This window comes from Helianthus annuus, chromosome 15 (genome assembly GCF_002127325.2).
Source record: "Helianthus annuus cultivar XRQ/B chromosome 15, HanXRQr2.0-SUNRISE, whole genome shotgun sequence".
NCBI lineage: Eukaryota > Viridiplantae > Streptophyta > Magnoliopsida > Asterales > Asteraceae > Helianthus > Helianthus annuus.
The window spans coordinates 120,518,909-120,528,796 of record NC_035447.2 but is presented as its reverse complement, the minus strand read 5'-3'; positions in this window follow the sequence as shown (position 1 = coordinate 120,528,796).

The window sequence follows — 9,888 nt, the reverse complement described above, 5'->3', positions numbered from 1 at the left end:
ATTGTGGCAAGCTATGCACAAATCCTTTGGCTCACGTTTGGACATGAGCACCGCTTATCACCCGCAAACGGATGGACAGTCCGAACGCACCATCCAGACTCTAGAAGACATGCTTAGAGCGTGTGTGATCGATTTTGGCAAGAACTGGGAGAAGCATCTACCACTAGTAGAGTTCTCCTACAACAACAGCTACCACACTAGTATTCAGGCAGCACCTTTTGAGGCATTGTACGGTCGTAAATGCCGGTCACCTCTCTGCTGGGCAGAAATCGGTGATAGTCAAATCACGGGCCCAGAGATGGTGGTAGATACAACGGAAAAGATTGCCCAGATCAGACAACGCATGGCGGCAGCTCGTGACCGTCAGAAGAGTTACGCTGATAAGCGTAGGAAGCCATTGGAATTCCAGGTCGGTGACCGGGTTCTACTTAAAGTCTCACCCTGGAAGGGTGTGGTTCGCTTTGGTAAACGGGGCAAGCTTAATCCGCGATACATCGGACCATTCGAAATTACCGAGAAAATCGGTAAGGTTGCTTACAGATTGAACCTGCCTGAGGAACTGAGTGCGGTACATAACGTATTTCATGTATCTAATCTGAAGAAGTGTCTATCAGATGAAACGCTCGTGATTCCTTTCAAGGAACTAACTATTGATGAACAGCTACACTTTACTGAGGAACCGATGGAGATCACGGATCGAGAGATCAAAATCCTCAAACGTAGCCAAATACCTCTTGTACGAGTCCGTTGGAACTCGCGACGTGGCCCAGAGTATACCTGGGAGCGGGAAGACCAGATGAAGCACAAATATCCCCAGCTGTTTCCAAACGAAAACCCCAGCACTGAAGCTACAGCCGAATTTCGGGACGAAATTCCAAACTAACGGGGGGATGATGTGACACCCCGTTGAAACGCTTTCACTTACGCTAGCTTGACAGTGGCTGCCTTAACTTTCGGGACGAAAGTTCCTAAAACTTGGGGATAATGTGACACTTCGGATTTTCCCGGACAACCTTTCGATGTAACATGTGTGTACGTAAACTATTAAGTGAAAAATTATGAATTGCTTGTTATTACGTGTTGGGTGCATATGTGTACGTATAGATATATATATATATATATTTGTGTGTTATATATATATATAGGAGCCGAAACCCGACTCGAGACCATGCACGGTCTCGAGTGAACAGTAGCAGTTGGGCCGGTTAGGGCCTTGTGACCGAGAACCCAACCCGGAACCCCCTAGCCCCAACTCGAGATCCTATATAACCCAACCCTCACACCCTTTTTCCATTTTTCACCCTCATCTCCTCTCACTAAACCCTAAAACCCTAAGATCATCAACCTCCTCTCATCTCCTCTTCCTACTCGGAACCAACCGGAGACACCAAGACCCCCGGATCGAGCTCAAGATCACCACCCGAAAGTCGATTCATCGGATCTTCACACCCTTACATCTAACCGGTTAGTATACTATAGTTGTTTGCCTCAAAATGATGGTTCTTGATGCTTAAACTATTTTGAGTAGTTGGATGTTGGTTTATTTTGTTTGAAAGGTGATAGATTGTTATGATAAATCAAACAATGTGTTGTGTGAGCTAAATGCATGACTTGCAATAACTAAATGATATAGATATAAGCTAGGGTGAATATTATGTGTTTATATGTTCTTGTTTCATACATGCTAGAAATAGGATCAAGTATGAAATCTAGTTGGGTAACTTGGCATGCTTCGAATGTTTTGGATGTGTGTAACGTAGGGCTGCCGGAAATGCCAATATTATTGCAAATGAAAGGTGGAAAATACTTGTTTTGGGTCGGTTAAAGGATAGTCTAGACATGATGAACATTTGGTGATTTTGATGAACAATTTGAATATGTTATGAACATGATGAATATTTGAAATTCTGCTTGTTTGATCTGTTTTGGTGTATATTCAGACAACAAAACATGTTAGTGGGAATAGTACACAAATTACATGAAAATGCAATACCATTGGATAGTACACTGCACAGGGTCTAGAAGGATTTCAGGTGCACGCAACGGCGGTTGCGAGTCGGAACCCTCGGTTGCGACTCGAGACCACATCAAGTCTTGTCGAGATCTCCTGGTTGCGAGTCGCAATCAACGCGTATCAAATCCGGTTGCGAGTCGTAACCACTGCTGCTAAGTCGGAACCGCTAGTTGCGAGTCGTAACCTCTGGTTGCGACTCGTAACCAAAACGTGATGAACCGAGACCTCGGTTGCGAGTCGTAACCTCGGTTGCGAGTCGCAACCACCCTTGTCTCGACTGGGCTATTTTGGTATTATTGGGCTTTAACTGTTGGGCTTTCTGTTGACTGGACTACGTGTTGTTGCTGCTGATTGTATGTATAGGGCTGACCCAATAACCCAACTGTTTGTGTATTCGCATGTTATACATGTTTGCTATATGTGTTTGCCATACGTGTTCGCTATGTGTTACTTGTACCCGACTTGACCCATATTTGGTAACCATGTTAGGACGTGGTGACCAACATACTTGACCGGGTAAAATATCTACCGAGCAACCCAAGGTGAGTTCACAACTTAAAAGCATGCGTCCCGGTGGTTTGGGACACGAGACTAGAACAACCCTATCCCCTTGTAAAGGGGATACCATTTACATTCCTTCCCTAGTTATTGGGAACAAACTTACTTTTCCTTCCCTTGTCATTGGGAAACCTTTTAGTTAATTACTGTTTATACGGAATGCAACCAAACGGCACTAAACGCAACTCTATCACTCAAGTCCCTACTACATAATACCGATTAGTCGCCGGGGCCAGGCGAACGGGTTATTAGTTGATAGCGCTATTTAGGTTTTACCAACCTCACACCGTGCCATGGTATGGGATCAGTCGTGAACTAATGTACTCAGGCATCCGTCAATGATGATAGAACATTGACATCGGGGCATCCTGCGGAAACGCAAACGGTTACCTAGTGTTCGGTATTGGAAAAACAGTTTAGTCGCTAACTTTTGGGGTAGCTCCCCATGGCATGTATAAACGGATAAATTAACTGGTGAAACAAGTTTTGGTAATTAAAACTGGACAACTAGCGAACTCACTCAGCATTATTGTTGATCCCTTACTGCATGCTTTGCAGGTGGCCAGTGACTGGAGCAGCTGCTTGGGATGTGTAGTGGTCGTCTGCCCGTGTGTTGGGCATTTATCATGACTTACCTTATGAACATTGTTTAAAACTGTTTATTTATGCTTCCGCTACTTATTACTGTTTGAACTTGAAACCTTAAACTCTGAACTTGATATTTGCTAATCTTATGGTTAGTAAGTATTACTTTTGTTATCAATTTAATTATTCAGTATAATTGGTGGCTGGATCCTGGTCAGTCACGCCCTCGAAGCGGGTGTCATCCGCAGGTGGATTTTGGGGGTGTGACACCACTCCCTAAGAGAATGAAAGCTGCAACGCCCGGTTGCACTTACAAAGAATTTCTTGCTTGTAAACCCGCAAAATTTGCAGGTAATGAAGGGGCAACTGCAACACTGCGTTGGTTAGAGAAAACCGAGGCAGTAATTGCAATAAGTAAATGTGCTGAAGAAGATCAAGTGATGTATGCATCAAACTTGTTCAAAGAAGGGGCGCTAGAATGGTGGAACACGGTGCTACAAGCAAAAGGAAGAAGGGTGGCCTATGCGATGAATTGGGAAGAATTTAAGAGTCTTGTCGAAAGAAAATTCTGTCCCGAATACGAGAAGGAACAAATGGCAAACAAGTTTCTGAGCCATCGTATGCTAGGTGTAGACTGTCGAGGATATACTTCGACATTCTTCGAATATGCGAGAGTGGTACCTTCCCTGGCTTCGCCAGAACCGGTACTTATTTCCCGTTATATTTGGGGATTAATTGGAGAAATGCGTAACATCGTTAAAGCTGCGAGACCACGCACGATTGACGATGCTGTGGAATTAGCTAATACCTTAACCGATGAACTAGTCCGCACCAGAGAAGAAGATCGCAAGAAGGAATTGGCTCAGAAGATTACCCAAGGATTTCGCGTGGGTAATAGTAACAATAAGTTCAAAAAGAGGGGAACAGGGCAATCCTCATCACCTCCTTTCTGCAGAAATTGTAAAAAGAAACACTATGGACAGTGCAATATATTTTGCAATTTTTGCAAGGCGAAAGGACATCGGGAAGAAGACTGCAGAAGGAAAACAAGAGTCTGTTATAACTGCAGAGAAACAGGACATTTCCAGTCTGAATGTCCTAAGTTAGCTAAACCAGCAGATAGTAGAGCTAAAACGACCGAAGGAACTACTAAGAAAAATGCACGAGCATTCCAGCTGACCACTCAAGAAGCCGAACTCATTCCAGACGTGATAGCGGGTACGTTCTTAGTGCATAACGTCTATGCAAAAGTATTATTTGATTCTGGTGCAAACCAAAGTTTCATTAATACTGCATTCTGCCAAGCTCTTAACTTACCTCTAACTACCCTTAGGCAGATTTATACAGTCGAAACAGCAGAAGGGAATTCTGTTAACATAGACAAGGTTTTGCAAGAAGTAAAGATAGAATTGTTAGGTCATAAGTTTTCTGCAAACCTATTACCTATGAATTTAGCCAGATTTGATGTGGTATTAGGAATGGATTGGTTAATAGCCAACCATGCTCGAATCCTGTGTGATAAGAATTCCGTACCCCCACAGGAGAAGTAATTCTAATTACAGGAGATAGACCTCGAAAGCCACTAAAATTCATTTCAGTAATGAAATTGTCTAGTTATTCAAGGAAACAAGAAATGGTGTATATGATTTCTGTAATCATTAACACTAAAAGTAAGGAACTTCAGGACATTCCTATAGTTTCAGAATACCCAGATGTTTTTCCAGAAGAATTACCTGGGTTACCACCTGATAGGGAAGTAGAGTTTAGAATTCATTTAATTCCAGGTACTGCACCAATAGCTAAGACACCTTATCGATTAGCACCTACTGAAATGCTAGAATTGAAAAAGCAATTAGATGAATTACTAAGCAAAGGATTCATACAACCTAGTTCATCCCCTTGGGGTGCACCAGTGTTGTTTGTGAAAAAGAAAGATGGGTCGATGAGAATGTGTATCGATTATAGGGAATTGAATAAAGTCACAATTAAGAACCGATACCCATTACCTAGGATTGATGATCTTTTTGATCAATTGCAAGGAGCTAGGTATTTCTCTAAGATAGACTTAAGATCTGGATATCACCAGCTGAAAGTGCAAGAAGAGGACATACCTAAAACTGCTTTCAGAACTAGGTATGGTCATTATGAGTTTACAGTCACGCCCTTTGGATTAACAAATGCTCCAGCCGCATTTATGGACATGATGAATAGGATCTATAAACCATACTTGGATAAATTTGTAATCGTGTTCATTGATGATATACTCATTTATTCCAAAAGTCAGGAGGAACATTGTGAGCACTTGCATGCACTCTTAACCTTGTTAAGAAAGGAAAAGCTTTATGCCAAATTCTCGAAGTGCGAATTTTGGCTACAAGAAGTGCAATTTTTAGGTCATATGGTGAATCACGAAGGAATTCACGTAGATCCTGCTAAAATAGAAGCAATCACGAATTGGAAAGCTCCACGAACAGTTATGGAAGTTAGAAGTTTTCTAGGATTAGCTGGATATTATAGACGATTTATTAAAGATTTCTCTAGGATAGTTGTACCTTTAACTAAGCTAACCTGTAAAGCCGTTAAGTATGAATGGGGATCTAGACAAGAGGAAGCTTTTAGGATTCTAAAGCACAAATTGACTAATGCTCCAATTTTAGCTTTACCCGAAGGAACGAAGGATTTTGAAGTATATTGTGATGCTTCAAAATTAGGATATGGATGTGTGTTGATGCAACGCAAAAAGGTAATTGCATATGCCTCTAGGCAATTGAGAAAGCACGAAGAAAATTATACAACTCATGATCTAGAGTTAGGAGCCATAATTTTCGCCCTTAAAATTTGGAGACATTATCTATATGGAAGTAAGTTTACTATCTATACGGACCATAAGAGTTTAAGGTATATATTTGGGCAAAAAGAGTTAAATATGAGGCAAAGAAGGTGGATAGAAATCCTAAGTGATTACGACTGTGATATTCAATATCACGAAGGAAAGGCAAACGTAGTCGCAGACGCCTTAAGTCGTAAATATCATGAAAAGCAAAAGCGAGTCCGTGCTCTTAGGTTAAATCTACAATTAGATTTAATGGAACAAATAAAGGAAGTTCAGGGAACGGCAATCAAGGATGATACCGAAGGAATGAAAGGTTACCTAAAGGAATTAGAACAAGGAAAAGATGGAATTTGGAGATTCCACAAGAAACGAATTTGGGTACCTAAGCAAGGAGAATTAAGGAATAAGATTTTAGAAGAATCTCATAAATCAAGGTATACTGTACATCCAGGAAATAATAAGGTGTACCAGGATTTAAGAAATAATTTTTGGTGGATAGGAATGAAAAAGGATATAGCCGAATACGTATCTAAGTGTCGAACCTGTTCACAAGTTAAGGCAGAACATCAGAAACCTTCAGGACTACTACAACAGTTAGAAATGCATGTATGGAAATGGGAACTCATAACAATGGATTTTGTTACTAAGTTACCCAAAACCAGAAAAGGTAGTGATGCTATTTGGGTAATTGTGGATCGATTAACCAAATCAGCTCATTTTCTACCAATGAAGGAAACCTTTAGCATGGAAAGGTTAGCCAAGTTGTATGTAGATGAAGTAGTATCCTTACATGGAGTCCCACTCTCCATTGTATCGGATAGAGATAGTCGTTTTACTTCCCGTTTCTGGCCAAGTTTCCAAGAAGCAATGGGAACTCGACTTAATTTGAGTACTGCATATCATCCTCAAACGGACGGACAAAGTGAAAGGACGATACAAACCCTGGAAGACATGCTCCGAGCATGTGTAATTGACTTTGGTCGTAATTGGGATAGCCATTTACCATTAATTGAATTCTCCTATAACAATAGTTATCATTCGAGCATCGAAGCTGCTCCATTCGAAGCACTGTATGGACGCAAGTGCAGAACTCCCGTTTGTTGGGCAGAGATAGGAGAAAGTCAGTTATCAGGCCCAGAGATTGTGCAAGAAACTACTGACAAGATATCGCAAATCAAGGAAAGACTGAAGACTGCTAGAGATCGTCAGAAGAGTTATGCGGACAATCGCCGTAAGCCATTAGAATTCCAAGTCGGAGATAAAGTACTGTTAAAAGTATCTCCTTGGAAAGGAGTAGTACAATTTGGTAAGAAAGGAAAACTGAGTCCAAGATATGTTGGACCATTCCCAGTGATCCAACGAATAGGACCAGTAGCTTATCGTTTACAACTACCAGAAGAGTTAGCTGGAGTACATGATGTGTTTCATGTATCCAATCTCAAGAAATGTCTATCAGACGAATCCCTGGTAGTACCTCTTCAAGATATAGAGGTAAATGAAAAGCTGAAATTCGTAGAGAAACCCTACAAATAGAAGATAGGAAGATTAAGTTTCTCAAACACAAACGACTAGTGCTAGTGCAAGTCAAATGGGAATCCAGGAGAGGACCAGAGTATACTTCGGAACTGGAATCAGAGATGAAGCGAAAGTACCCTCATCTATTTCAGTAAATCTCGAGGACGAGATTTTTCTTAAGGTGGGGAGGATGTAACAACTGCCACTAAAATCAATAATTAGGACGATAATTAGTTAATAAGAAAACCCTAATTGAGACACCCAAGTAATTCTGCACTAACCCTAAAATTTTCAGAACAATCGGAATCAGGATCAGGGCCCCTAAAACTCAAGGGGGGCAAACCCTAGTTGATAATTATCTAAATTAAAACGTTGCTAGCAGCTGATTGGTTGAAATTTTGATTCACCAAGGCTAGTCCCGAGCTAGGCAGCCTATGAATTAGACTGCTTAGCTTACGGTCCGTAAGGGAGCCCCAAAAATTGCTATAAATAGCCGACATTGGCACTTAACTGTTGAACTTAAAACGACGTAAAAAGCTCTTGTATACGTCGAGATATCCTGAAATCAGTTCACCAGACACACACACGATCACGAGGTGCTGCCGCAATCAGGGTAATAACTCGATCGCTATTACGATTCAACGTCCGATCGATTATAACTATCCAACGATTGTCCGAGTGCTGCTCAAATTGAGCTTGTACTTTGTTATTCATTGTGATTTCGACTTGAATGTTTGAGTGCTGTTCGAGTTCGGACTATGCTCTGTCATTCGTTGTGAATCCATTGAATTGTTAAGTATCGCACTTGATAATAGTTGTGAGGGTTTAATCTCGTGAATTGACGTAACTGCTGAATTAGTTACTAATCCCGTTTGTGTGTGCATTGTTATTTAAATTAGGTTAGAAGGCTAATCAGTAAAGCTTATACTCTGCTCATAAATTTGCAATGTGAGTCATTCCACTTTTATAAACTCTTTTCGTGAGTCATTCTCTTTTTCTCAACTGTTTTACAAAACTCCAAATTATTTTCAAAGTTATAATTACAGGGATTAAGTCTTTGTAATCACCAAGTTACAGCCGGTATGTGGGGTTTTGTATACATTACTTATTTCCCGTCACACTTGGACAAACGGGTGGCCAAGGGGTGATCTGACCACAGTCACAGACACCATTGGACAAATGGGCTAGCCAATGGATGGTCGAGTGACAAATACTGTGGGTAGTTGGTTTGATATCAGAAACATTGTAATTCCCCTTAATACTGTAGATTATAACAAATGTGTCGTTTTCAGTAAAATGAATGATTCACTCAGTACTTCCCCGCTGACAAAACCTTTTTCAAACATGTTTCAGGTGATCTGGTATGAGCAAAGAAAAGTGCCGTGGAGCACTCCCAGCTTAGAAAAGTGGCTCAATGTAAATAAATAAATGAACATGTTTTGAAAAATAAAGATTTCCCTGAGAAATCACATTATTGTAAATTTCGGGAATTTATCCCTAAGTTATGAAACGGGCAGTTTGAATTATTAAAAGATCCTGTTTTAAAAAGACTTCCGCTGTCGCCTAAATTAAATACCACGGGATTCCTGTCCCGCGGCTCCTGAAACGGGTCAAACCGGGTCGGGGCCGTGACAGTCTTGGGGAAAAAATGGCACCAGCTGGCCTCGTCCCAACGACCGATGCATCCAGCCTCGGTAAAGACATTCATATGGTCGTCGGGATCTAACGAACCATTGTATCTCCCCACTGTGAGCGGAAGTTTGGTGGTGCTGAGTGGGGCTAAGGCGATCTCCTGTATAAATTTGGAGTTTTCGGCGGTGGATCTTGGCCTGTAGGGTTGGGCTGGATTGTGATTTGCAGCGTGATCATATACGGTGCGGGGTTGAGCAGTGGGATTGTAATTGTAATCCCCCGATCGGGTGCGGCCCCAGACGGCTATAGGGAGGCTTCGACTAGGGAGAGAGAGACGAATTGATGTTATGAGTTAATAGGTTTATGCGTCTAACCTTTTACCTCTCTAATAATCTCCTTATATATACACCCAAGAGGAAACCTAATTAGTTAATAAGGGTAATATGGTCCATCAACAATTACCAACTAATTATTAATAGGTTATTAATATATTTTGATCTATATAATATAAATGATTATAATGGCTACAAGATTAAATATTACAATAATAATATAGTTAATCTCACATTCTCCCACTTAGCCGAGAAATCATTTGTCATGAGTATTAGGTAAGCCTGGCCAGGAGTTAACACTCATTTTAGCCTTAAACCAAGAACTATAGTAGAGAAATACAGCCATTGAATCATCATTCGACTTAGGACCCCCATTAGTCATACTATAGCCTCAATTTAAAACCTAACAGTTACGATCA